The 24,635-nt window shown below is 39.0% G+C and overlaps 1 protein-coding gene across 6 annotated transcripts in view; it reads right to left on the bottom strand.

Moving 5' to 3' along the window:
* Window positions 1–23,673, bottom strand: part of eya1 (EYA transcriptional coactivator and phosphatase 1) — a 63,807-nt gene extending 40,134 nt beyond the window's left edge. For 3 of the 6 annotated variants that reach the window (XM_078280851.1, XM_078280852.1, XM_078280853.1), the window contains exon 1: window positions 18,507–18,563. The gene's annotated coding sequence lies outside the window, so the exon portion shown is untranslated. Of the gene's footprint in view, window positions 1–18,506; window positions 18,568–23,162; window positions 23,226–23,445 lie in introns of those variants that run through there. The other 3 variants (XM_078280840.1, XM_078280850.1, XM_078280841.1) reach the window with 3 other exon arrangements.
* Window positions 23,674–24,635: the final 962 nt, after the last annotated feature.

Raw genomic sequence — 24,635 nt, 5'->3', positions numbered from 1 at the left:
GGCTGCTGCCGTTTGAAAAAGCAGAAAAGTTGCTCGGTGCTCTCTCACAGGAAGACTTTGGGTCTGGAGGAGGCACGGGGGAGTTGTGCCTCACACCAGCTCCCCATATGTCATTCACTCACAGCTTTAAGCAATAGAGCGCTCCCCAGATTGTATCAGTGGAGACTAAGACAATGAAATGGCAGCTCTCTCCACCAGGCTGCCACTGGAACACCAGGCTCTGCTCACACACCCCAAGGGCCCACACTTTTCTTCTCTTCTCCCCTTTCTCTCTTGTTTTTGTTATGCTCTTTTTCATCACAAACCACATTTTTTTTGCTCTCTCGTGTGAGTGTTAGGTCGCGGCTGGACTTCTCTTTGTCATAGAGGGACTTCAGAGGGTAAACAAGGGCTTAGGTCATTAGCTTAGGTGATGGGAAGCCGGAGGTCTAAGAGCGGCCCAGCGGCTCAGCTCTGTCCGTCTCCACGGCAGTCTAGTGGAAGTCCTCCGTCAACACATACACGCCGCGTCTGTGTGCAAGGTAATGACTGCCTTCTGTCTGCTCCAGGTTATTATTTCAACTGTGCGAAGCTGCTACACAAGGCCATACTGCTACTGATGAGCTCAAACTGGTGATTTATTCAAGCTGGTGACGAGGCTTGTACAGCTTTTGCTTCAATATGCCATGCCATTTGTTTTTTCAAAAATATCAAATCTGTGTAATGAATGATTGAGAGGTCAATGGAGCATTCAACATTTGTTTAATTTCCACATAATAAAACTGTGGGTCAAATACCGACTGTAATACTGAAAAATGATTACCAAGAAAGAGGAAATCATACATTTACTATGGTAAAGAGGTGGTGACAGAAGAAGAACACCCACGGCTAGAAGAATAGTATACTGTGTTAGCGGTTGGCCTATGTATGCACTGCTTGCATGTTAGTCAGTGGGTGATGATAAGAAATAAAAAAGTGGTCATGTATATCACTACAAAAGAACATTCAAATATTTTTTTTATTATATGGCATATTGTTTCAATAAAAAAAAAACTAATAAGTCCATTTCTACATGATCATCGGTAGAGTTCACATTCTATTCTAAAAGCAGGTCAAAACCAACCAACCTATGTAGCAGTAGTCAATAAGGAGCTGACAGAAATAGAGTCAAGCTGCACTGCTCCTGATTTAAATACAGTGCAGTAATGATGTGGACGTGCTGGAAATGCAAGTGCTACCTCCTTTTCCAAACCAACTGCCCACAGGTAAATCCATAGGCTCACGTTTCAATATCGAAGCATGCAATATATTGCACAGTGAACAGGTTCTTGATAACTCAATTGACTAATAGATGCTTTGGGACTCTCAAGTAACTATTTTTAATAGCGGAGGGGTACACTTGGCAATTGAGTTACTGCATTTACTCTGTCACTCTCTATTTCAATAAGCAGCTGTTCAAAATTAGTTTGAGATGTCATTTTGCAAGTGAGTTAATTTCAAATTTCACAGTATAATTATCCTGAGTTGTTTATGTCTCAACAACGATCTCAACTCAGATTTTCCTTGTACTCTCCTGCATACAGTGCTGTATGGTGTGTTTTGAATCAAGGCTCCAATCAACCTAGCAGTTTTACTAATGATGTTTAATGATCACTATTTTCACGTTCCACAGTATTAAATGAAATGCTGTTCAATGCAAACAATCTCGTCTAAAATGTAGGTTTAAATTTGAATTTAAATTGTCAAGATGTTGAGTTGTTGAGTCTGGGAATGATGCACGTCATTAAGCTTTTTTTTGTTTACCTTTTTATGAAAAATATTCACATAAACTGCATAAAATACTACAGTTTAAGAGGCACTGAGACATATTCAACATAAGAAAACCTCATTAGATATAATAATCTCTTCTGCACAGATAAAAACTTAGCCTAAAAGAACCTTCTACAACTGCCAAATGGAAGCTTAACAAAAGATGCACTGATACTGTTCGACTGACAGCAGCGCTAAAACATCACTTGCCAAAAACTATATCAAGTAAGAAATTTGAGAAGTGAGCTAAGATTAAATGTGAAGCCGTTCTTTATTAAGGATTATCTTGATTGGACTCAATGGTCCTCATGTGGGGTTGCAGGGATGCCTGACTGCAATTTAGAGTGAAGAGAGATCTGCACTGTCCTCCACTGCCAACAGGTTATCCACTCAGCTTCTCACACACATGACAATAGACTCACTTTCAAATGGCTGATTCCATTTTTGAGATAAGGAATGGAGGGTTAATGTACATCTAACTGGAATCCTAGTGCTTGGAAAGTTTTAGTTTTATCCCAAACTGGTGAGTTTTTCCACTGTTGTTATACAAAGGGGAGCATCTCAGTGAAGTGAGTTTGCTTATCTTGACAAGGAATACATAAACAGTGTGAAAGGTGCAGGACCGGTGTGACAAGGGATCAAATGGTACAGATGAAACAAAATGCTAACACCCTGGTGACACAGTTGCAATATTTTCATATGCACATATATTTGTTTGGGTAGAACTACTACAGTGTTTATACAATGTTACACATTGGGGGGATCAAGTTCCTTTTTTGACATAGGTCTCAGCAGAGCATTAGGCTTCAAACCTTCCCCCAAGAAGGGAAATCTGAACTTGGGATAACTTTGGATAAAATAACAGTTTTTATATATTTCTACAGGCATTACTAGGTGAAGTGTTCACTTATTTACTAAGGGGAAACATACAAAAAGACCTTAACTACACAAGCCTCCCACCCTCCAGTCTTGCCCCTGACACAAGTGGGACATTAAGTTTGCTGGATGGCAATTTGTCAAAGAGCTCTGTAAGTGCTAGGTACTGGATATTCCTGAGTTATTCAACGTGCATAGTTTCCTGTTGAAAATAACTGAGCTGTACAGGGTGACATATCCTTGGTAAAGTAAAGCAGCGCTGATGACCAAGGGAAAGTCAAGATAATTTTCAATACTATTCCATTCCTGTGCTGTTCCCACCGTTGTGTGTTCATGTGAACTCTGTAAAGCTAACATAAAAGCAACTTGCATAGCAATAATGACAGCTAAAGCAATCAAAGCAAAATCAAAAAGCAACAAACATAATTTTGAGGCCCAAAAAACATGTTACCTGAAGTTTAGGATGTCTTTCTGCATGCAGAATTCAAGTATAAATGATATAACATTAACCCATCTATCTACCAGGCTTTCATTAACTCTAAAGAAAAACTTTGATGATGACAAGTTGCCACCACAAAAAAGATTGTGACAGTGCAGACAGATAATTTTGAAGTCTCTCAAGGTAAATTAGTAGCAAGTCAAGTGCTTTCAAGTGGTGAATGAAAGTTTCGAGTGAAGCCAGAATTCCTTATAAACAAACATCAGGTTGGCCTGCCTCACCGAGGAGCAGTCATTAAAGTAAACACAGCATACCCTTAACATGAAAATAACTTGGAGCTTTCCTCCACAAAAAGCGAGGAACAAAGGAAATGGTTAACCTCAGTGAACGTCACAAACTCAAATCAACAGAGTGACCTTATTGTTGTAGCCATTTGGTTCAAAACTAAAAAGGAGAACATGCTTTGAAATGAGTAAAACACCCATGTGTATGTAAAAGGAAATACAAAACACAAGCACACTTGGTGCTCGGTGCAGGCAAAACTTACAAATGACAAAAATCATTTCTAAATGTTGTCTTTGAAAAATTAAAAATCCCAGTGCATGCGAAGTAGTATTTGATTAAAGAACACTCAGCGGACACATTTATCAATGCATATACCATGAGAGACAAGTTGTACTTTATGACCAGTGAGGCACACCTGGAGAAAGTCTATGAGGACCCCGAAAATCCTCAGACAGACACTTTATTGCTCTCCAATGGCCCCAAAAAAAGGCAAACAAGCACACTTTAGAGACCTATTACTCAGAATGAGACATCACTATGGCTGGAAGTATCACCGCGGGCATTACACTTCAAATATATAGCCTGTTAAAAGATAAAGAGAAAAAGAAGAGTAAATTCAGCTTAATAAAGTCACATAAATATGGTTTATTCAATATATTTAGAATTGTTTTGTCTTCCATAGAATCTGATTTATTTATCAAAATGTGATTTAAGAAAAGGCACAATACGCATGTATGTGGGGGCAGAAATAATTCTGTAAATGTAATGTGTCTCCTCATTCAGCTATCCAAGATAGTTCAGGATCCAAAATCTTTGAGGCAAAAAGTAGATGCATGCAGGTGCAGAATACCCTTAATTTTAGAACACCTAGAATTAATATTTATCCACAAGGTTTGCAGTGTTTTTGGAGCCCCAATTGATGTCATCATCTAAATCTACTGCTGTGGTCTGGTTACCAGCTAGGCTTGTGTGATTCTCAATAGATAAAAAACGTGCATCAAAAACTGAGCAGCTTTGTGAGGAAAGGATTTTGTAATGCACTAAACAGAACAGATTTGAGCCAAATGCTACTTATTTTGATCAGCATCTTTGGCCTGTTTTACTTACACCAGAGATGATTTTCAATTTTTCTGACACACCATATGGACTTTGTTCAAATTCATTTGACATGCTTTTGTGATTTAAAACTATTCAAAAAGGCAAGGATCTTAGACTAAATATCTGTGATTAAATACTATCAAATACACATTTTTAGATATGCTTCATTTAAAAAGGAGTTTTTTTGTTTCTCTCCGTTCATTCTTCTTATGTTAAGCTGCTTTTGTCAGGCCACAGTAGTCTGCAATCAAACTGAATGTCGGATGGACCAATTTCTAACAAAACAACAAAGCTTTCATACTGTAGAGTATGGCTCACCTATTCTGCATAACACAAACAGTGGATACATGCTCTCCCCTAAATACACTGAATTCAGTGTTGGATGAAGCATAACACTGGTGCAGTTTGAAGTGATTCTAAAAATTGGAAAAGGGACAAAGATAAAAAAGATACAATGCAAACCAAACAAATGGCAACCATAAATGAAGGCTCACTGGATAGAACACACAGTACATGTTTTTCCTGCTCTTTCTTCTCAAAGCTGCCCTACAATTTGACAATTTGCAAACAAACAGAAAAAAAACAACATTTAGATTTAAGTTGCAGTGGTTTCCTGTAAATTAAAAACGAGCCATCTTCTGCCTCCTTTCCCTAATTCCATAGCTGCAAACTCGAAGCTTACAACTGCTAAGGAATCAAATTCAGCAGATATCAGTGATTATTATAAATAAAGTAGTTGGTATGAGGGCAGTGAATGGATGGTGTGACTTTCTAGTAGTAACCTGGTATTCTGGTTTAAAGACAGAGCCCCATCAGCAATGCCACTAAATCTAAGTCAGCTGCACCCTAAAATACCAATATGTTTGGTAATAAATTTTCAGCACCACTCTAATGGCAGCATTTGTCAGGGCTGCCCCAACTGTCTGGGACCGCTTCTGACTTGCGCAACCCGGGCGGCCAGAAATGTGGCACTCCCCATCTACTCCACAGCTGCCTGCTCAGTTGGGCCCAGGTCAGCAGAGTGCCGGGGGCCGGGGAGCTCATCAGCAGGCTCGTAGTTGGCCTGGCTTATAAGGAAGGAGGGGCTGGTCATCACTGGAACTTGTGTTCACCAAACCACCAACTCCCAATGGGTTAGAGTACAGAATGCAGAGGTTATAGATTTAATTTCTGCCTTGCAACCCCACCCCCTCAGACTCACTCCCTGTTCCTGTACCCCCCCCCCCTCCCTGGCCCAACTCCCAACCCCCTGAGTCACTAACCAAACCCCCCACTAGTCCAGCCACTGTGACATTTGTGAAGCCAGGAGTCCACGTAACAAAAACACATTAGGCAAATGTCTGGGGTCAAACGTCTGTTTGAATTGGCCAGATGAAAGCCACTTAGATTGGGTCTGTGCCGCTTTGCTTAGATACTAAATACAGTTACTAAAGAGGCAGTGGTGTGCAAACCAGTGGTTTGTCTCACTGACAGAATATGCTTCCACATTCAAGTTCTGGTACTGTGTGTGCCAAAGGACGATACAAGAGTTTGGACAAGGCTATCTAAGCCTGGAGTATTACCAATCAGCTATCTATCCCTAAATAAATATAACACAGAAATACTACAGACCGGAAAATAACTTATATTTAACCTACACCCACATTTGTTCTCTAAGTAGCAAGTGTAAGTGAACACAGCAGGGATATTTGCAGTGATGAATGGGCATTCCCATTGGACACCAGTTTTCAGTAATGTTAAACTCCTGGACAGACTTAACAGCTGGGCTTATCTGTCTACCCGGCCTCCTTCTACATGTGCACCAAAGCTTGGATTATCTAGGCACCAAATGTCACTCATTTTATGGAACAGCAGGAAACATGCTGAGCTGCAACATTTTTCACAGCCTTAAAGACAGTGTGAACTATTAGCAGCTTGCCAAACCAGTGGGTGCCTCCAATCATGTCAGAGGAAAGCATGACAAGACGTTCCAAAATAACCAATGGGATAGTCACAGTTTAAGACTATGCGAAGAGAGTGCTGACGTATATGCTAATACCTTAGCCCAAAGTACCTCTTGGTGACTTCTATGCATGTGTCTGGTACTTGTCGCTGCAGTCATCGTGAGCAACGGAGACAGCCTTTCATTTATTGTTTTTACTAGAGCACTACTGCACGCTATCAATATCCAAAGAACAGGAAGAGCTGTCCAAGTTACTTTACAAATGAAAAAAAAAAAAAAAAAAGACTGCATCATCCAAGTGAGGAGACCACTAACAGTGGGTTATAAACCAGGAGGAAATAACAAATACAACAATAAATAATTTAAAGTAAACATCAATTCTCTCTGTCCAATCCAGTCTAATTGTCCACTTTCTTGAGACTTCAGACTTTGCAGCTTCCTAATGCAGTTCATTTGGACAAACATATCATTGTGAAAGACATCAATAGAACCAAATGGACTAAATGATATGCCAACTTTCCATGTTTGTTTCTTCTTGATGTGTTTGGAACAGCAGTGGCCCTGCTAAAAGGTTACTTCCTCTATGAGGAAATGGAATTTGCAATGCACTCCTGCTTATAGCACACTCTCCCTTTGTACTTGTGTGAAAATATGATGTATCTCATCTAGACAGAACTGCCTACAAGTGATTTTAGTCTCATAGTTTACAGTTTTCTATAACAGTAACCCACATATTGGTGTACAATATTGCTCTGTTTCAATGTAAGACCTTGTGCTATAGATAACACAACTGGTTTATGCTCCTACATGGTGCTCTTGAACAATTTGTCTTTTTGCTACGGTAAAAAAGAGAGATTATCAACAATAAAAGCAAAATGTGAAAGAGAAAAACATCGCATAACCTCCTCCAGGCAGGACAAGTCATCTTATGTCCATTAGAGAATAAAGTCGAAGTGCAAAAACAATTTTGTTGTGTCCTTTCCATAAATTGCTTAACGTCATTCTTGTAAACTTGTCATCTTCTATCGTATAATTGTATTTGTTGCAAAGCAGCATTACTGGAATTTAAAAGTACTCGTGACGAGAACTGTACAGTAAAAGGTGCATTTCAGGGGGGAAGTAACAAACGGACTAAGGTAGGTGAATAACCACAACAATATAATGTTAAGAGTGAGCATGATGGTGAAAATGTATTGACAGGCCAGATTTGCGTGCATTAAAAAGCTTTAAAGACAGGGATGATTGATTGTTAGTTAAGTTAATGTATCTAGTCCATACACTAAATAGATTCCTATTGATATCGCACCTCTTTTAAAAGTCCATCTCATTCCATCTATTGTCTACCATCTTTAAATCTTCTCTGTTGAATCTAAAGGTTCTTTCTGTATCCACATTTGGTTATCAAGAAGCAATAATGTTTTACATTTTTCTATATACTTTTTCCATTTTCTAATTTGGCAGCAACTACAGGTATTGAACAGAACCCTGGACATGTTCTGAGGAACAATATGAAACAATTGCAGCAACCTGCACATAAAAAGCAAATGGAACTGCGAAAATAGAGGTAATTCTATTACAATATACTACAAACCCCAATTCCAATAAAGTTAGGACGTTGTGTAAAACGTAAATAAAAACAATATACAATGATTTGCAAATCCTTTTCAATCTATACACTACAAAGACAAGATATTTAATGTGTAAACTGATGTTTTTTGCAAATATTCACTCATTTTGAATTTGATGCCTGCAACATGTTCAAAAAAAGCTGGGACAGGGGCATGTTTACCACTGTGTTACATCACCTTTCCTTTTAACAACTCTCAATAAGCGTTTGTGAACTGAGGATTGTTAAAGCTTTGTAGGTGGAATTCTTTCCCATTCTTGCTTGATATATGACTTCAGTTGCTCAACAGTCCAGGTTCTCCATTGTCGTATTTTGTGCTTCACAATGCGGCACACAATTTTAATGGGAGACAGGTCTGGACTAACGGGCAGGCCAGTCTAGTACCCGCACTCTTTTACTACGAAGCCACGCTGTTGTAACACGTGCAGAATGTGGCTTGGCATTGTCTTGCTGAAATAAGCAGGGACGTCCCTGAAAAAGACATTGCTTGGATGGCAGCATATTTTGCTCCAATCTTTCAGCATTAATGGTGCCTTTACAGATGTGCAAGTTACCCATGCCATGGGCACTAACACACCCCCATACCATCACAGATGCTGGCTTTTGAACTTTTCCTCTTAGGCCCAGAGGACATGACGTCCATGACTTCCAAAAACAATTTGAAATGTGGACTCGTCAGACCACAGCACACTTTTCCACTTTAAGGTCAGTCCATCTCAGATAAGTCGGGCCCAGAGAAGCCGGCGGGTTTCTGGGTGTTGTTGATATATGGCTTTCGCTTTGCGTGGTAGAGTTTTAACTTGCACTTGTAGATGTAGCGACGAATTGTGTTAACTGACAATGGTTTTCCATAGTGTTCCTGAGTTCCATGTGGTTATATCCTTTACATGTCGGTTTTTAATGCAGTGCCACCTGAGGGATCTAAGGTCATGCCCATGCCCATGATCTAAGGTCATGGGCATTCAATGTTGGTTTTTGGCCTTGCTGCTTACGTGCAGAGATTTCTCCATATTCTCTGAATCTTTTGATGATATTATGGACTGTAGATGATGAAATCCTTAAATTCTTTGCAATTGTACGTTGAGAAATGTTCTTAAACTGTTGGACTATTTGCTCACGCAGTTGTTCCTAAAGTGGTGAAACTCGCCCCATCCTTGCTTGTGAACGACTGAGCCTTTTGGGGATGCTCCTTTTATACCCAATCATGACACTCACCTGTTTCCAATTAACCTGTTCACCATGTGTTTTTGAGCATTCCTCAACTTTCCCAGGTCTTTTGTTGCCCCTGTCCCAGCTTTTTTTGAACGTGTCGCAGGCATCACATTCAAAATGAGTGAATATTTGCAAAAAAACAATAACGTTTATCAGTTTGAACATTAAATATCTTGTCTTTCTAGTGTATTCAATTTAATATAGGTTGAAAAGGATTTGCAAACGTTTTTATTTACGTTTTACACAACGTCCTAACTTCATTGGAATTGGGGTTTTAAGCATATAAAGACAGTGAATAGACCTAAAAGTTAGAGACAGATTTTGAAATTTGAGTTAAGTTTGATGTAGCTGCCAAATGCCTTAAGGGAGATCTCTTCTTGAACTTTGTGCTTGACACCTTTGATAATTAATACGCCTTTTCAACCCTGTGAATCAGCGATAAATTATCACTTTTTTATGAAGGGTTCCCTGATTAACCTTTTGCTAAAATTGCACACAGTGAGTGGAAGCGCGATGAACTGCCGAGGACCTCTGATGATGAACATATGAATCATCAATACCAGCAGCTCTGCACGTCTTTGCTAAGAACACAAACAAAACCACAACAAAGAAATTCCGGTCATCCGGGGCATTGCCTCTGTCTCCAAAATAAACATTACGTTTTGTTACTAGGATCCACTTCTGCATTGAGGGGGAAAAAGCAGACAGTGGGAAAATGAGAGAAGAGTGTGAAGCCTTCTTCTTCTTGACTTTGTGACTCAATTGCTAAAGCCCCAGGTGTTTTCTGTTCTCAAAACATCCAGTCAACTCTCTAGTTGACTTTCAGTCAATCCAAAGCCAAAAAGAGGACTTCTCTTTTAAATGAATGAATACAATTGTTGGTAACGCTTTCTGTGCCTACTCGTACCAGCTAGATAGACCTATAAATAGCTCAACAGCCTGCCATGGAAATAAACAACCGCCTAGCCTCGGATCAGTTACAGAAAAGCAACTTTTTATAGGTCACAAAAACTTCCAGTTGCCTAGGTAACAATGTGGAAGACTAGTGCACTTTTGGAGGCAAAACAGGTAATACTGGTCAGGGCAATTAGAAGGCTCATTTTGTTGAATGGGAGTTATCAGAGAGCTTGCTTGGGGTAATTGACGGGTTTGCTCATTCACTGGCCATGGCTGTTCTGCTAACGCTGCACCTGGGCCAAGGTACCTTGAAGAACTCACAATGGAAAGAATGCTTTGTTTTCTGTAAGGCAGGGGAAGTATCTGGTGGAAATCTGTCAAAGGACAGGACTGGTGGTTTAACAAAAAGCCACTATCTGAATAGTTAATTCCATTTCAACTTGGGTAATATTGTTAATCCTGAAGCCAAGCTTAAGTGGAAAGCAATGGATCTGTTTGACTACAATTGTGCCCAGAGTGCTGAGCTTGAAACATGCTTTTCTGCATGTTATGTAACAGCCATAAATGTTTTTCTCATCCTTTTCTCTGTCTGCTTTAGATTATTTATGCACATCAGAAGCTTTAATATTTTGGGTTTTTTTGGCAAGCAAGGTGCTTTCAACTGTCTTTCTATTGTTTCTCTCTAGGCCTCTTTGGAAGCCCTTTGTTTCCACACTGCATTTGTTGTGGATACCCGATTACAACTCCACCACATCGGGATTAAACCTTTCCTGTACCTGCTACTAAAATCCCAAAGGCCAACCTACATTCACAGCTGTGACTCTCACAGCTGCCTGGCCCATCCATTGCATGATGACAATGCAATTTACAAAATGACAAGCTAGGTGAAACCCTGCCCTAAAGAAGCCCCAGACTCTGCCTGAATTATTAATCAACTATTGATGAAGGCCTGATAAATGCACTCGGCTTACCATTCCAATGACATTCTTGCCTCCTGCCCTAGGCCACTTTTCGGCCTGCCTATATTTCTGTCAGTTGATACAAAAATTTGGAAGATTTAAATCACAAAAAGGTAATTGTTTTCAACAATGTATCATTTTACATATCTTAACTGTACTGCTATCTCTCTTTCCCGAGAACTCAAATAAGCACACTTCCATGCCAGCTAATTACAATTTCACACTGTGTGACAGTCCACAATCTTCCCCTCTTCTGTTGGCCAGCCATCAAAGTCTTCTAATGTGCTCACACAAGGGGAATCAACATGCCAACCTGATGGAGGTGTACAAACATCAGCAGAGAATTACAGGCAGAATTTGGATTACTTCTCTGCCTTTAAGTATTATTATAAAATACATCAAGTTTTAAGAAACTAAAGAGAACATCATTGTATATGTGAGGAATGCCCAAACAGTGACATGCTCCTTTTTCACTAAGTGGACAAGTCTTTTTTACGAAAACTAAAGAATGAATGAATGCATGTAAACACACCAGGGAATGCATAATACCAAATGTTTTGTGGTGATGCTAATTTAGCAAAATAATGCACATTCTCAAATGACAGTCAAGCACTTTAGCGGCCCTACTGACTGACCTCTGAGCCTGGTCGCCCATATCTCCACCACCATCACCTCTAGCAGCTGCAGAGCACTTAATAAATTGCACCTTTAACAAAAGGAAAAGGTGATGAATTGAAAAATGTTAAGCTCTTTCATGCATTGTTAATGCAGCCTTTCCCTCAAATCGGCCGCTGATAAATAATTAAAATTAATCTCATTATGGGAGTTTTCATTATAGGATAATTTAATTAAATGAAAGCCCAAGGACCTCTGAGGGCCTGGAGCCACTAGGGCCCCATGCCCTACTCCTCTAATGGGTCGAGGACAGGAGAGTGCACTGGTAATGCACAGGAGCCCATACATTATTTAATGGATCCCACTAAGTAAGGACAGATCAATGATAACTTGTCATCTCATCAATGTGTTGAAAGCATTCCAGAGCCTACTGCAGGACAACTCCCAAAACTAGAATAGAAAAATATCTGCACGCGGATACGGAAAGCCCACACACACGCAAGCCCATACACATTTACTGTACGCTGAGCAATGTCACTGACTGTCATTTGAGGACGCAGCTATGAATATTCTTTGTTTGTGCATATTGAAATGCAATACCAAATAAAGGATGCCTGTGCATTTTAGTGATGGGAAAGAAGCAGAGGGCTAGAGGTTGGAGGACGAAGGGAAACGAGTAAGACTTGATGTCTGCTGCCTACATTACAGTTCAGGTCAAACGTGCTTCAGTGCAAATGGTGAAGGGTACAAGGTGTACATTTGATACCAAACAATAAATGATATCAGAGTCAAATGGGAGCCATTAAAGACCTTCTTGGTGAATGAGAGCAGGGCCTGAAGAGGAAGAGGGTATCTGGGTTTGTCTCATCTCCAGGAGCACTTAAGCACTCCAATTATCACACAGCAGTGAATATGCACACATCAAGCTCCAATTGAGACGTCTTTGGCTACTATTCCACCACACATGGATCAAGTTCTTGGCTATTCGCACAAGCACCAAAATAAATCGTCGCTTAAAGTTCTAAATACAATAATATATAAAATGTACATATCCATGATAGATACACACTACAATGTGTATCTACTGAATTAAGAAAGGTAACAAACTCTCAAAAGCTGCATTATGTTTAACCCCCTTCAATATGCCACACTATGTTATTACTCAGACTTTATTGTTATTGCCAGACTTCTACAAATTAAATGAATGCAATTATTATGCGTAAAAAAACATTGTGGGAAGTGTGTAATAATGAAGAACATATGTGACAGACTTCCATTAGAACGTACAAAATCTCTCATTATGTATATGCACGCCAGGCCTGCATTTCAAAGAGGAAATCTTTAACATAAACATTAGCATTTTGTGAAAACAACTGAGTAATTAGTTTAGGGCATAATAAGCTGGGGTAGGCACACAATGAAAGAAAGCATTCTGGCTTTAAAATGAATAAAAATTGATTGTGTCCCAATAAAAAAACGAATTGGCGGAGTGTTAACTGGATTCCACATAAACGTCTGTAGCAGTCCCTCTACCGCTTTATTGTGTGCTAATGCAATAGAGAACACTTAGCAATAAATGCTCCTCTCTGATGAGCTCACAGAGGCTTTCCAAGATGGCCTGATGAAATTGTAAAAATTAGATTTGAGCTAGCTGCTAATGACTCCTAAAACAAAGGAAAATCTCTAAATAGAATTAGCCTGCCCTCTTCTTCTCTAAATACATCATATGTAAATTACTGTCATTCGGAGAAATATGCTTGCCTGGAAGGTAAAGCCTTCATTAGAGATCTCAGTAGGTTTGGGACTTGAACGAGAACTCCTCCAGGACATTTAAAAAGTTTGAGTACTGACAGACGGTAAAGGTATTGTTCACTCATGGCAGCAGATCAGAGATATGACTAAGACATGAATTTTTCATCATTTTAGTCAAACCAGACGGATTTTGTTCCAAAGCTGAAGTGCTATGAGAAACAAATACTGTATGTGTAAAAATGTCATTGTTTTAATCCATATTTGTATTTAATTTGAAGTCCAATTGTGCTCAATAAAGTGGCATTTGGCAGGCAGTTTGCCCATTATGTTTATAACATGTTTATGTTAAGCTTTTAACAGGTAATTTTTGCTTTCTGTGTTATATTAGAAACATTATTTATATTTCATTTGCACAATTATTTTCTAAATTATAATAAACTTATTGCCTTATCCAATCAATCCAATCCAATCACCTAATCCGATTTTACAATTCAAACATTCTAGTCAGACATATACTGGCATTAAACAATATAATTTAGTAGGAGACAAATAATTTACTTTATGTGTCAGTCTAACTCTGTTATTCAGATTACGCCAAGATAAACAATACAACTTTGTCAACTAAAAGGTTCACTAAACAATTCTTACCACCAATTATTTGCCCTTCTAGAGAAGCCTCCACTTAAGCACTCAATGATCATTCAAACTGCCCTCTACTGTTTGCATAGGTCAAGAAAAGCAGACATATATGACAACTTTGCAGGAATTACACACCAGTTAAACAGGATAAGTAGTGTTTGCAGGAGCTGCTCAACTGTTTCCTAATACAAACAGAGGGCCTGCCAGTTGCCTAGCTTCAGGACACAGCCCTTGTGTGTTCCTACCAGGTAGGTAATTCGCTTATCTGGGCATTGTTCTCCATTCATCCCTGTTGAATCACATGGCTTTGCCATGAGATTTGCCCAGCTTTAGGTAAAACCTCCACCAAATATAAGCACAGACCTCACAGGGTTTCCCAAAATAAAACCATGCAGAATGTTTAGTGACCCTAAATGTCACTAATAGTAGTAGAAATAGCTTAAAGAAATGCATTTTCCACACCATGCATCACTACATACAGTAAGTGCATGTTAAGCACTAAGGGACTGTCAACAATGTTTTATCTTAATCTAATTGTGAGTAAAAGCAGAATATCTGTAGATTCATTATGCACACAGAACGTTAGTTGGACACGGCTGCAATAGAGACTGTGTCTGCATGGTAGTGAAGTTTGAGAGTTTTCAGAGGGTCTGACAGGAGGATCACATATGGAGCAACAGCCAGACTGCAGCTGTGGGGTATTTCCACTGTCCATAAGCACCTACCTATTAATGGGCTTAAAGAAACTCATAATAACTCAAATCTGTCAAACGGTTAGTGTACATTTATTAACTCTTAAATGCAACAGTTTCTTATCAAACCAAAGGAAAGCATATCATTTACATTTGATTTCCCATTTCCTTGCTTCCACATACAGCATAAGGTAGTAGTATAAGGTAGTGTTATAGTAACAACTGAGCTATGGATGAAGGGTACGGGACAGAAACCAAGGCAAGAGTAAATTCTTAATTTGTAATATATTCCCAAACTAACACCCTTGTTTGAAATTATACAGAAAAGTAATTCATTTTGTGTCAAATATAACAGTTTTCATAATGTATGATATGTACCACCGGTATCACATTTGATGTATCTACATAGTTAATCGGCCCTGATGTTCTTGAAGGCGTCAAGCAGCAGATTACAGTAATTGAAAGTCCATACTGCGACGGAAATAACTGTTCTCACACACGGGCTAGACCCACTGGTGCCTTTTGCTGTCTGTTGGCGAGAACTAAATATATTTTCTGCATTCTGAATGGCATTCCACTCTAACGCATACGTGCCAGTAGTTAACAGTGTATAAGAATAAATGTCTTTCTCAGCCAAGCCTTGAGACATGTCAAAGATGGGTGCATGCATAAAAAGTGATTTGTTTGTTTGTAGAAATATATATTAGGTATAAAAGCAGGTGTAAAAACGTATTCATGTCAGTATCTTAATTTTGTCTTTCCATTTTTATCAGATCACATTAGTAACAAGTCAGATAAACTCACGCTTATATATGTTGACAGAGTAATAACACTTCTGGCAGTGCAACAGGGCCTAATGTCTAAGGATCTTAACAGTGAGCCAGAATTATGTCACTCTGACCACCTGTTCCCTTTGAAAAACGTCACTGGCCTTAAGTAGTTCCGGCACACATCCAAAATGTGAACTTCTGAACTGGAGTGCTTACTTTCTCATTTGTGTAGAAGCAGGAGGCGGCAGCATGTAGCAACAGCCACTCTAATTTGGTGTTGGTAGAGGAAAGGTTTACATAAGGGATGTGCTGTTCTGTGCCCGTCACTCAACCTGCCTGTGATTGGCAAACACAAGATTGAGGCTGATGCTGTTTCATGTCACCTAAAGGCTAATGAGAGATTAAACATCAGTAGTAGAAATGCTAAATATTGAGCCAGTAGTCCAGCAAGTTCACACTTGCATCTGTGGAAATAGCATAGAGAACATTTCCTTATTGGGTGAATGGAAATAGCACTCATAGTTAGAACTTATTCAATTATTGTCTTATACAAAGCATCTCTACAAATAAAAAAAAATAATAATAAAAAAACAGGAATGATAATTGTTCTAACAAATGCTCACACATGATCTATCAAAAATAGAAAAGGCAATCATCCCATGAAAGACAGGCTTCATATATTAATTATTGCTCATGTATTAGTTTTGACAGAGGGTCACAGAAATAATAGCTGAGCTCAACAAAACTAATCCTTTCTCTGTCAAGGGAAAAAAAACTAAAAAAAAATGTTATGCTGCTCACATCGTCTGTCTTCAAGAGCAAGTTGCATTGCAGGTGTAGCACAAGTATACTGTTTATTTCTTTTGGATTGGAGCTCTAAAATAGTTAGTAGTAATAGTCACACAGCAGTGAATAAGTAATAGTGCAAGCATTGGTGGACCACACACATCGGTTAGTGGTGCGTGGTGCTGCTTACATCATTGGAGTCTATGCCAATTAGCCTTTCTCCCTATTTGCAGGGTGTTTGTCATGAATGAACGACACACATAAAAATAGATGGATGGATGCCTCCACACCCATGTAGCAGTGCGCTTGCTCTGACTGGCAACAAAAGACTAAACATAACAATTGTCTATAAGATATAAATAATAATAGACCATTTATTTAACATCATGACTTATTTGTCATGAAAAAGATATACATTTAAATTAAATGTAGTGTATGGTCACAAACACAAATAAGAGGTGAAAAGGTGCTCCACAGGAAGAAACTGCATTGGCTGCACAGGACATGTCTTCTATTAAATGAAAGAGGCTTGCTGAGGAAACCAGCTCAGTATTAGTCCATCCTGGGGAGCAAGGCAACTACCATACATACTATGGTGGCCTTGAGGATTTCAGCTCACACTAAGGCCTATGTGCTGACAGTGGGGATACTGGTGGTCAGAGTTATTCTAGGGGTCCTGCCACTCAGCCCAGTTGCTGACCTGTACAAGAGGCTGATAAGCCACAGACAGAACACCAGTCTGCACACTGTAAACTACAGAAAACCTGAAGTAATGTTTTAATCTGTGGGCGACACAACAAGCAGGCAGGCAGGCAGGCAGGAGAGGGCACTGTTTTTCTTCACTGTTACACACAGTATAGTACAGTACAATGATAAAAGCAGTATCTAATAAATGGTATAGAAATAAACTTAAGTATTAAGAAGATCTTGCAGAGTATAAAATATTATATAAAAAGAAGATAATCTAGCACATGGACTTTTATTATAGTGTGGGTCATCATACTCTAATTACCAAGATCACTGGCAAATTTCATTTTAGATAACATACTGTACAAATATATCTAAAATGTTAAATACTAGATTAAGTCCAACGATTATAATACACCTATGAATGTATGAATTTGTGTGTTATAAAGGCCTGTGCTGTGTGTCCTGTTGTAGTAAAAAGAAGTAGCCACATGCCCCGCTCCATTTGCTCCATGTGTTAAGGTGTCTATCATGTGTGAAACGAGCTATTTTTCTTCAGCCGTGCCTTTTTGACTCTGATGACATCATGCTGAGAGAGTGGGTGCTAGGGGAACTTTCCCCACTCTTACTTTAATACACCTATTTAAGAACAGCAGCCTTTCACACCAAGTTCAGCAGGAAGAAGTAGTAAAAATGAAATGGGCAAGACCTACAGTATTTCATAATTAATAGGTAGCAGCGAGAGGAGAGCGGTCCACGCTGACGTAAAAAGATCAACAACGTATAAAAGTGATCATTCATTCTCCAGAAAATTACGGATGAAAAACCCAGTGCCATATGTTATTCCTTACACAAGAACAAAATCATAGCAAATTTAAAATATGCGTCAAGCTTTTTATAATCTTTGATTGCTTTGCTTTATTTGGAAGTCCTACATAGCTGCTACTCTGCTTGCCTATACGATCTAATTTGTTACTGAGGTGGTCCCAAGCTCATACCAGGTCACCACCTGCAAGCAGTACTGTAAATTACTCGGTGGGCCTAATTGCCCATGTCCGCTATATTACTATAAACCACTAGTGCTGTGCTAACTCTATTGTCAGGTACTTAATCAAGGCCACCAGATTTATTTCCCTGCACTAACTCGGGGGACAAGCACAAGCAAAGGCCTGAGTAATTGGATCTTTTTTGTATCTAAAATTAACCACCTATTCTTAGTGAGAGCTGGGGTTTGGAAATGATAACAATAATGATATCAACCAATACCATATGAGACCTTGCCTTTCATACTGGGAGTTGCATAATACATAATAGACCCAGATGTTGCTCGAACTGACCTTACCTGGGGGGGTATGGTGCCATTATGCCAATCAAACAGTAGAACACTTGATCAGTCACAGGCCTAAAGCCGACTGGAGGAACTCAATTATTCAGTCTCTTACCTCACACATACACAGCAGTAGCAGCAGGCGTTAAGGTGAGCCCAATCCCTCCTGCATGGACCTAACAAAGGAAATGACAATGGGGAGAAATTAATAACCTGTAACGCACATTTTAAAAGGTGAACCTTCCACATGCTTTCAATCAAAATCACTGTAATTCACATTTTCAGCATTTTTCACACTTGACAAACTGCTTTAGAAGGAAGACATGGAGACTGATTGATGAATTAATTTTGTAAAAAGACACATTCCTGGACAGAAGTGAGAAACGACAAGGAAAAGACACTTGCCAAACAAAATAAAAACAACTCTTACAAGTTACTATAGATATATTTTGTTCGGGAACAACCTTAACAGTTGTACAGCATGGATGCGCTGTATCAAAGTGAAACATTCAACATGCAATAATTTAATATTAATATGTTTCCCATTCAATTTCTTTCATTAAGAGACTGTATATAGTACTTTGTAATATAACTCCTTTTTGTCAATGCTGTAGGCGAAGCAGTGCGGAGTGAGAGAAGAGTGAGCACTGAGCATGCAAAGGGAATGTGGTCTGTGTAAGGATGTCAGAAGCGTAATGGCCAGCTGAGTCATAGGTTATAAAAAGCTGTCATTAGGGATTTCTGTCCTCAGCAGCTCATCACACAGGACCTGTGAATTATTTATTACGCTGGAAGCTCAAGTGCCCCGTTACTCAAGACCGCCTGGTTTCCTGCACTTCCCTTTCCTCGGGCTTGTTTAATAAAAGCATAGCATTTAGTTGTTGTAATTAAAGTATCTAAGAGGATCCAACATATTAAAAATGAATTATTTTGTATTAATGTAAGTACTGTGGTGATTCTTTAAATATTGGATATGACAAATTATATACCAACAGTGCATGCATCTAATGAGGCCTTTTATACAATGGAAGTGTACAATCAGTATAGTGTATTTTCTTTGCCCGCAGTACAAATGATCGCCTAATTAGCACTTAAGAGTGCACTAATGAAAGACATTTTTATTATATGGCCAAATTTTCCAAGAGCCAAGCCAAATAGCAACAATTTGAAAGCTCTCTAAACATGCAGTTTTTTTTCCATTGGCATTTATTGCCTTTATTGATAGGACAGATTAAGTCAGGGAAGTGGGAGAGAGAGGAGGAGGACATGCAGCAAAGGGCCACAGGTCAGAACTGAAACTGCAGCCGCTGCGACAAGGACTGAGCCTCTATACATGGGGCGCACGCTCAACCAGGTGAGCTGACCAGGCGCCCCACAATTTGGAAACTCTTTAAGAATACATGTTAGCATGAATGATGTTGTGACAACAAATATGTTCTGAAAGAACTAAAGATCCCACTAAATCAGTTTCACTTCATTTTCCACCTCAGTTTTTGATAGCAAAGTCGATGCAAATCAGCTCAGGCATTTTTCCTCACTTTGTTTTGTTCTCAGTATATGAAAATGGTTAAAAATCCCATGGGTCAGTGAAAATGATCCCTCCACTCCAGTCGCCTGCTCTAAGTCAGCCAAAACATTCCAGACATCAAAAGGCTGCTTGGCCTACCAGGGCCATTTCAGTGTCCCAACCTCCATTGCCCAGGAGGACTTGGTTATTTGGATAAATTCATTTCTGGAGTCTGCCTGAGTTGCAAAAACAACCTCCTGCCTGACAGCAAATTAGTCTAACTAAAAAACGCATAAGGTCAAAGGAAACACCCCTTTTCTTTACACAAAATTAATTTTCTGTCAACTGACTGCTCTGCTGTGTCTATGTCTTTATATATCCTTGAAAAGTTCAATAAGAGAACAGAAAATATCATTGTATACATCTGTAAACCTTTATGCTGGCAGGTGAAGACTTTCAATAGGCAACATCAGCACGCACGCTGTAAAACACACATGCTGTGTACAGTACACAGCTGACAGGCTGTATGCCATAAAACAGGCTGGTGTAAAAGTTTAACAACTGTCAGTGGTATTGAAGAAATGATATAAAATTGAAATCTCTTGAAGACTTAAACATTAATAAAAGAGAAAAAATAAACCTGAGAGCAACGACTGTGAAAATGTGGGAGGAAAATGGTTACGGAGGGAAAATTATGCAAACAGATGAAGACAATCCAGAATTAATGGTCCGCAACATTTTCAGGCACTCAAAGAGCTGTCCAAGGACACCATAGGGGAGACTGCATGGCCCCAGTAATTGGAGGAGCATGTAACTTCAAAAGTGAGGAGAACAGACTGGAGAACTTTCCTCTGAAGTCAAGTCTTAAAGTAAACGTGAAGCACATGTACAGTACAGTAGGGAATCTGGTACATGTGCGAATAAAACTTGTTCTGTTCATTGCTGCAGACATGATACATTGCAGTATTCCTGCTGTGCTACCACACTTTTTTTTTTTAAACAGAATTAATTCTAAACGTGAATCATTAGACCACAGCTGTTCCATCTCAGGTCAGTGACTGAAAATACAAAATGCAGCAAAAAGAAACTGGGTCAAAACAAAACAAGATATTCCACAGTGTCAATAAAGATGTCCGTAAAATATATCATTCAGAGGATGTGAGATCACCCTAAGAAAAGAAAAAGCTTTAAAATGTAATGAACATCAGTCACAATAGATGTGTCATTTGGATGATATTTCTACAAGGCAAATCAACTGTGGCCTTGTCAGATGAAAATGTAATCACAATATGAGTATTATTACTAGTATGACTGAAAAGATAACTCAATCAACTAGTCAATTGAATGACATGAATTGTTTCCCAGTAATTCTTCAAGCAAAAATACCAACATTTACTAGTTCTGGCTTTTCAAATGTGAGAATTTGCTGCTTTTCCTTTGTCCTATGTCAGTCGTTACCAAACTTTCTCAGCAGGGGCCACTCCCTTTTGTAGATACAAATATTTTTCAATTCATTTCTCGCGAGAGAAAAGTAAACAACAATCTTTCAACTTTCAACGAGACACAATGTGACTCAACTGGGAGACTGGCAGATGAATCAGGCTCCTTGGATCAAATTGTGGACACCACTACGTATTTTCTTGCCTTTGTTTTGGTAGTTGTGGTGTTGTTTGAATCATCATCTGCCCTACATTTACCTGGCAGGCATTTCACAAACGTGTCCATGCTTTACTAGCAGTGCAGCAGAACCATGCCCCCTTTATAACTCCAGGCGCCCACTAGGGGACACACCCCCCAGTTTGAGAACCACTGTCCTATGTGATCATAAACTGAATTTGTGTGAATGAGTGTTGGTCTGTTAAAACAAACAAGCAATGTGAGGACGCCACCTTGGGCTTTAGTAAACTGTGATGGGCATTTCTCACCACTTTCGGACTTTTTTTTTTTTTTTTTTTTTTTTTTTTTTAACGATTAATTGATAAATAATCGGTAGATGAATCGTCAGTGAAAATAGTCGTGAGTTGCAGCCGTAATTAGTAGAACTTTGCAGATAATCCTGCCCCTTGATCACATGTTGCATGTCTGTACACAGCAATATAAAATATAAAAAAAGAATTCTGCTTATGGATCATAAAAAGCAGTCTGATTGCCAACATGAAGAGTCTGTTAACCTGTGATATCTAAGATTACGTTAAAAACATGGAGACTGGATGAGACAGACAGACAAATCAAACATCATCTATGTACCCTGTTCCACTTTTCTACCATGTGATTACTGCACCACATGGTTTGTGCAACCATGGACCCATGCATGACCTCTAGTCACAAGTGAGCCAATACTCAGCACTGACCTCATCATAACATTTAACCAGGTGCATAAATATGGCAGCTTCTTGAATTGACATTTAGACACTGAAGGACTACTGATATTTGACAACTTAGTTCGGTGAGACTAAGAAAAACATCCAATCAGGGAACCACCATCTTTACACAGTTGATGCTTATTCAGTACTGCTGCACTGGTAGAAGGCCTGCGTCTGCAACCTAGACTGTAATCATGATGGCATAACTTTGACATAAACTACACTTCTGTCTTGATGATGTGCTTTGGTTATAAATCATGGAAATGAGTCCAAGTCAGAAGAAAATGAAGACAAACTGTATCATATCGGAATGGGAAAAGCAGAGGGGAACACAATCTTTCCAAGGTCCTTTGGTCTGAGGGAAGAACACCATGCATGCTTGAGTCAATCCAACATACACTAACTGAGGAGAAAATGTCCATTTTTAACCTGCTATCCATCACTGTCAAGTGTGGTGAACAGTGAAAAGGGAAATAATTAGACAGAAAAATGACTGCAGCCTGGGGCAGAATGAATGAGAGTAAAACTTAGGTACAACTGCTGTTAACTTAAGGCAAAATATATTTTGATAAATGTCCTGTATGCAACTTGAACTACCTGCATCATCCTATTTCTGGGAGTGAAAGCACGTTACAAAATACTGCATAATGCAAGTACACTCATTGGTCTACTGTATGGTAAACAAAGGCTTGTTTTTATGGAACAGCAATTGAATTATGTAGCATGAAACTTTGAAACAGTGTTGATTACTTTTTGAGACATGTCAATTATTTTAAGGCAATGCATGGACTGCGCCATGCTTTACACGGTAAACACTTAAATTAAAAAAAGGCTTTACAAACTAAACTACAATTAAAATATTTAAAAAAAAGAACTAACTAAAATAAATAAATTGACTTACAGTTACGTTTTTAGTCCTATGAAAGCATTAATTTACCCAGCTTTAATTTATCAGTGCGGACCTGATCCCTCTGCCACAGCTAATACAAGAGCTATGATTCATAGTGCAGCTAGCTTACTCACAGCTGTCCCCGCCCATATTGGAAATAGCTCAATACCACGCTGTCAATTCACAACACATGACAAACAAATTGGCAACAATTGTTAACTGGCACGAAACAGCTAACAGAGAAATAACAGAAAAGTAGACAAAACGCAGTTGCAGTCGTCTCATTTCTACCTACCTTTACTGTTTTACTGTCCCCACATGCAACAAGTCTCTGTCCATAACCATGGATTTTACGTCTTCTGACCCGTCAGCGCTCTGCCTCTTTTCCTGCTGACTGGAAATGTGTCCAAAAGCTAAAAAGTTTTCAATGGCAGCGGAGTCAGAAGGTTACAGCATATTGACAAGATAGAGCCGCATGCGTCTGTGCGCGCGCTGGCCACTGGTATCAAATGTTGTCAGGCAGAAGGAAAACACACACACACACACACACACACACACACACACACACACACACACACAGACACAGGTCACATTTTGTCGCAAATGTTGTTTTCACTTGTCAATAAGATATCATTTGATACAATTTTTAAACTCAACTAATGTGGTTAGTTTAGACAAAACTGCCATTTGTTTTAGAACAATTTAAGATATATTAAAACCTTAATTATGTAGGCTACATTAATTAGTCACTAAAGTTCCACTAACAAGGCGTGAGTTGAGTTGAGTTTGCCCAAATATTAAAAATTTGCTATGGAAAACCATATTGTGGTGCTTGTATACAGTAAACTACATCTCTCCCTCCTCTCTGTATATGAACTACAGCGCCACCTATAGGTTCCTATATAATTATCAATATTGTTGAGCTTGGGGAAGCTTCTTATTGAGCATTTACACCTTCAGTAATGTATCTAAATATCAGATGTTTAATGCTTTAATTCAGTGGTACTGAAATTATTTCACAACATATATAATATTTATTTGTCAGACTTTTGTCTTATATTTGCTTCTTTCTTAAGACAAACTGCACTCTTCCAGGCCTCTTATTAAAATAAAAAAAATCTGCAAGGGCAAAATGTAATTGTTGATTGAACTGCTCACAACATATAAACATGCAACCTGTGATGAGAAGTCACAAGGAGATATTGCTTCATATTAAGGAGTCACAGGCAAAAAATAGGGTTGGGACTGCTAGAATTATTACTATTAAAATAGGGATTAGAATAGGGATTTTGGGCACAACTTCATCTACTTCCACAGTGCATGGAGCAGACAAAAAGTCTAGGCCAAAGCTCCAGCAACAGAGCACTAAAAAATAACAATAATGAATGAATGCAACATTCATGCTTGCACGAATAGCAACCATATAATAAAGCAATTGTCATGCTACTCCTTTGATAATATCAACTCATTGGACTACATGATTGG

This window comes from Sander vitreus, chromosome 22 (genome assembly GCF_031162955.1).
Source record: "Sander vitreus isolate 19-12246 chromosome 22, sanVit1, whole genome shotgun sequence".
NCBI classification, from domain to species: domain Eukaryota; kingdom Metazoa; phylum Chordata; class Actinopteri; order Perciformes; family Percidae; genus Sander; species Sander vitreus.
The sequence above is the reverse complement of the archived record's forward strand: the minus strand, read 5'-3'. Positions and strand labels throughout refer to the sequence as shown.